General features: G+C 45.0%; 1 pseudogene; it reads right to left on the bottom strand.

Moving 5' to 3' along the window:
- Positions 1-797: 797 nt before the first annotated feature.
- Positions 798-1,650, bottom strand: LOC137205583 (5'-deoxynucleotidase HDDC2 pseudogene; annotated as a pseudogene).
- Between the last annotated feature and the right edge of the window lie 4,185 nt (positions 1,651-5,835).

The following is a 5,835-nucleotide window of genomic DNA, read 5'->3' as shown; positions in this document are numbered from 1 at the left end:
TCAGTAACTTAAACACGAATGCAGGTTGTTCTAGTCTCATACGTTTACAGCCACACCCCACAGCCACACCCTCGGGAACACACCACCTCTGAAGTTGCTGCATCAGGGGAAGTTGGCAACGACAGAGGCACACACTGACCCTCGATTGCATCAGCCTAGAGGTGTAACATGTCACGTCTGACTTCCTGCTCACAGTGCATTGGCCAGACAAACCATGTGTCCCTGATCTAACTGCAAGGGAGATCAGGGCATGACGATAGACATTTACCAAGTAATCCCACCAATGAGTAGATGGATGTTCGATGAGCATGGTCTACCAAATATATGTTCCTTAGATTTCAAGAGAGCAAATATTGAAATGCTGGAGCATCTCATCTGTATCGAAACAAATGTATACATGCCTTGAGGAAAAAAAGACTGAAAGGAAATACACCAAAATAATAATAGTGAATACTTTTTTTGAATAATTATTCAATTGTTTGGGGATTTTATTTTCTTCTTCTCTCTTTTTTTTTTGTATTTTTTGTATTTCCCTAGTAATATTTAATCAACATGTTTTAGAACCCAAAAGAGTAATACAAGTGTTTTTTTTTTAATTGAGAAACAAGTTCAGGCCAGAGATAACTATGATTCCCATAAGGAAAAGAAAAGAAAATCTTTTAAGAATGCACTTCTAATTAGACATGAATTAGACAGTCTAATCAGACAGTCACAATTAGCCAGCAAGAAGAAAATGAGAGAGAAGCATAGACATGACTGTGTCACACAGGAAGCTTTCTGATGAACTATGATTTTTTTTTAAGGTTTTAAAAATTTATTTATTCAGTTCATAAAAAGTTCCCCACCCTCCAAGTCTTCATCCATGGCATTTTCAGGACCACACCCTGTTCTGTAGCTTCTTTTACTGTCCAAATTGTATCACGTTTCTTGCTGGAGTCCAGGCAATTGAAAATAAACAGACTCACATCTGGGGAATCAACAGACCAACAGTGGCAAAACACAATACCATGAAACAGAAAAATGAAATGTTTGTTACAGGAGTGCCTCTCACGAGTGTGGCTCGCTGGCGGCGGCAGCTATGTGAGCGTTTCTTTCTGCCTCGAGGTCAGAAACCATCTGGGCTATCTCAGGGTGACTGGATTTTCCTGCTGTGGAATTGTAGAAGTCCTGCAGTCTCCCAGGCTTGTTCTCAAGGTCTTCATATTCAGATGCCTGAAGAATCATTTCACATTGGTCCAGCTGCTTCACAGATTTCACTTCTGCACTAGATTGGGTCTCATATTCTTTCCAAAGTTCATAGAGCTCTTTTCTGAGATCCTCTGGGAGTAGCTGGGTTAGCTGCTTCATAGCTTCCTCTTCTCGCCTATGTTTTTCCTCTTTGGGGATGTTATCTGCTGGTGCTATGTCCCCAGCGATGCATTCTGTCAAATCATGAACCAGGGCTAGGCGTACACATCGGTCTTTGTTAAGATGTTCATCTTTGGTCACCAGAGCCATAATTGCCATCCTATACATGTGACCTGATATGCTCTCTGGCTTCTGGACATTTCTGTATGCCCAGCCAGTACATGGGACTCTCTTGAGCTGTCCCACCAGCCGCAGGAACTGCAGCAGGTTCTAGGCCCCGTGGCCCGAGATGGGCGCAGCCATGCGGCTACCCAACCCAACAGTGAACTATGATTTTTAAAGTGTGTCTGTGAAAGAGAGAAAAAAGGACACAGAGCCAATGGAGAAGGCAAAGAGGGGGCACAGCTCTATTTACCACCATCTCAAGAGAAGAAAGAAAGAGAATTTAGAAACAATAAAAGCACATACATCAGGGAACAAACAAGCTTAGGGGAAGAAAGGGGATCACAGCTAAATGGGGATTTGCTGGCTGACCAGGAAACTGTCCCTTCCTCACCCTGTCAACTTGAATTTCTCCATCTGCTCCAAGCCACAGCCATCTCGATGCTCTCCGAGTTCCCAGAGCACTTGCCCAAAGTTTACCCAAAATTAAATGCGTAAAGACCTTAGTGGGGTCGACACAAGGCGCTGCCCGGCTGGCTCTTGCCTCCCTTCCCCCCCTCATCTCACCACCTTCTCAACTCCCCTCAACTCTGGGCTCCAGCCTCAATGCCCTGCTTTCATGTCATCATTTGACCCCCATGACTTTTTCTCTGCCTGGAACGTTCCCTCTTCCCTTCCCATTGAACTACCCACTCCCGATCTCAGACTAGCTCCTCTGTTCAATGCCCTCACAACACTTTTATCTCAGTTTGTACATATCTACTCATATAGGGGATTATTGATGAGCACTTTTGCTGTCAGCTTCCAGGAGAGCAGAGACCATAGCTGGTTTCGCTCACTGAATGGGGTTTCATTTTTTTAACTCCTTTTTTACTTACTAATGAGGAGCCATGGAGAGATTATATCTTCACCTTCCCTTTCTTTACTACAGAGCCAGTGTCACTAGGTAGTGGGATATTTTGAACTAGAAATCGAGAAACAGCGAGTTTTCATTTTTCATTCCCACTCTCATCATGAACTCTCCATGTGACCTCGGGACACTGACGCTCCCCCTCTCTGAGCCTACTTCCTCTTTTAGGAAGTGTTTAATCTACATAGTGTCTGAGGTGCATCCTTCTCCAACATATCGTTCTAGGCCCTTCAAAAGACTAACAAGACAAAGCAGAAGAAATTAGAGATTAACAAGAGCAAAAGAAAGAAAGAGGTCACCCACTAAGAAAAAGAGAATCCCTCGTGGTTGACTGAGCCTCGACTCTGGAATCTGAATTCCATTTCGGCAACTTGGTTACCTTGCGATCTTAGACAGATTGCTCCACCTCCCTGGACCTAGGTTTCCTCTTCTATAAATGTGATAAGAATACCGACCTCACAGTTTTGATTATCTCCCTTCAATCAAGCACTCTGTCACCCTGTCACATCCAACTACATGCAATGATTTTAAAGTTGGTTCCCAAGATGTTTACAGATGATTCCTGTCTTCATGATACAATGACAAGAGCATCACCAAAGTCCCCATTCAGACTCCACCACGATCATGTACTCGATTACGCTGATCGCCTTCACCCCTTTCCTGTATTTCCAAAGAAAAAAGTGAGATTTCATAGAAGAAGAGAGGAAAGCTATTTCAAACCATTTCTTTTTTTTATTTTTACTTTTCTTTTACAAAGAACCTTAGAATCACTGAATGATAGGCTGTTTGAGGCAGGAAAGACCTTTAAGGACAATCAGTTTCAGCTCTGTCACTTGGCGTTGGTGGTGATAAGAGACTGGCACATCTATATGCAGTGGAAAGAGAAGCTTGGACTTGGAATCAGAAACCCGAGTTCAAGTGCTGGCTCTGCCAGTTTGGTGACCATAGGTTGGTCACTTAACCTCTTCAAGGGTCCTCAGCTGTGAAAGGGCATGGTAATCACTGTCTCTCGTAGGTAAAGTGAGGAGCCAGTGAGACAGTGCGGGTGAGAGTTCTTTGTGAACTATGTAAAGCAGTTTTCAAGTGAAAAGCACCACCGTGACTGTTAGACCCACAGCCTCCAAGCTCATAAAGCGTATCCAATCACCTACCAAAATACTACACCCTCTCATCCTGCATACCTATAGCATTTTTTATTTACTTATCTTTTTTTTTGCGGTATGTGGGCCTCTCACTGTTGTGGCCTCTCCCGTTGCGGAGCACAGGCTCCGGACGTGCAGGCTCAACGGCCATGACTCACGGGCCCAGCCACTCCGCAGCATGTGGGATCTTCCCGGACTGGGGCACGAACCCTTGTCCCCTGCATCGGCAGGCAGACTCTCAACCACTGCGCCACCAGGGAAGCCCAATAATTTTTTTTTTAAGATTTAATTTTATTTATTTTTGGCTGCATCGGGTCTTTGTTGCTGCGTGCGGGCTTCCCCTAGTTGTGGCGAGCGGGGTCTACTCTTTGTTGCGGTGCGTGGGCTTCTGATTTGTGGTGGCTTCTCTTGTAGCAGAGCATGGACTCTAGGCACGCGGGCTCAGTAGTTGTGGCTCGCGGGCTCTAGAGCCCAGACTCAGTAGTTGTGGCGCACGGGCTTAGTCGCCCAGCGGCATGTGGGATCTTCCCGGACCAGGGCTCGAACCTGTGTCCCCTGCATTGGCAGGCGGATTCTTAATCCCTGTGCCACCAGGGAAGCCCCAATACCTGTCTAATTTTGTGAATCATGAAAGAAAAATACTGACGCCCAGCAAAACCCCTGGCACAGAATAAGGGCACAATAACTTTTTTCTGAATGATTTAGATTAAAAGGACTAAAGAAGGATTTTTGAGGCCTCCCCGGAGTCAAGAAGTGGATACAGGAAACCACCCAAATTCCCAGTCACAGGACAACCCACAAACACACTTGGGGCTCCAGTATGTTCCTCTCTCTGTTTCCTAGAAAGAGATGGTGTGGTGCTGAGAATTACTTGCAAGTCAAGCTTTGTTCACACTCACAGAAAAGCACATTCCCCAAAACAAAGCAAGGACTCCTCAGTCTCTAAACCTCACCCACATTTTTGTTCTTCCTTTAAAAACCAGTTTCCAAAAAGGTCATGTCCAGGAAAAAGTTAAGTGAGACACAACCTGAGTTGATTGGCTAGAAAATCAGTTCAGACCCTCCTTGAGAAATTCAGCAACCACATTTGAGCAATTTTCTATGACAGAGATGTGACATGGGCCAGGATGGGTGTTGCCACTGATGGTGGAACCAAGGGTATTTTCCTGGATTACCAAAGAGGTGGTATGTATTCCTCCCAGAAACTGAACCCACCCTAGGTTTCAGTGGAGGCCTTCAGCTGAAAATGTCCTCCCTGTTGAAGTTTCAAGTCATTATTTTTATAAGAACTATATTATCTTCAGTGAACTAAGGCATTACAATGATGACTCTACAGGGTCCCAAGTGACAGAAGCCATCGTTAGCGCTGTTATTATTTTTGTTTAATTGCATCTCCACAGCAGCCCACGTTCGCTATGTGCTTTGCAATTGTTTCTTAGTAATAGTCTTCACGAGATCCGTAGGAGGCAGAGGGGGTAACGAGTGTTAGTATTTCTGTGTCGCCTGAAAGAGAAGCACAGACTGCCAACACCCTTCACGAAAGGATCCATCCTGAGACACCCAAGCTCGTCCCAGTCTGGTCCTCCATCTACATTGCCTGCATCCAGGATGCCAGTTATTCCTGTGGTTCTTATTTATAACTATTATAACACCAGGTCTGTGAGCAGGAGGAACTGAACTGGACAACAGAATCAGTACCAGAGATTCTGCACCTAGGACAGACCTTAATGGTCACCTAACCAACCTCATGGTTTATGTCAAACAAGGCCCACACAGCATGCTTTACTCAACTCACACCAAACCACTTTACTCCTAGCCCCTCTGAGCTTTTTTGCTTTTTAATATCATGTTGCATTGTGGTGTCTTGCCTTCCTCTCTTTACTTTTTATATTCCTCCTCTACCCTCTTTTCCCATCCATTTCCTTTATTTTAAATTATATGGCTTAAACTCCAACCAGGAAACCTGAAACATTTATCTGCTAAGAGTCTGGTGTTCTGCCACCTGAACTGGGCCAGCCTCAGTATACTGAAAAAGTCTTTGATGATAACAGCCAGGTAACACTGAATCAGGGTCGTGTATAAGAGTCCCTGAGTCCCTTCCTTTCTCAATCTCCATTCTTCTTTTATTTTTGACCGTGCCACGCAGCATGCATGATCTTAGCTCCCCGACCGGGGATGGAATCCAGGCCCCTGCAGTGGAAGCGTGGAGTCTTAACCAATGCACCACCAGGGAAGTCCCCCGATCTCCATTCTTGAATCCAGCCACTGGCTTCT

Source organism: Pseudorca crassidens, chromosome 14, assembly GCF_039906515.1.
Source record: "Pseudorca crassidens isolate mPseCra1 chromosome 14, mPseCra1.hap1, whole genome shotgun sequence".
Lineage (NCBI taxonomy): Eukaryota > Metazoa > Chordata > Mammalia > Artiodactyla > Delphinidae > Pseudorca > Pseudorca crassidens.
The sequence above is the reverse complement of the archived record's forward strand: the minus strand, read 5'-3'. Positions and strand labels throughout refer to the sequence as shown.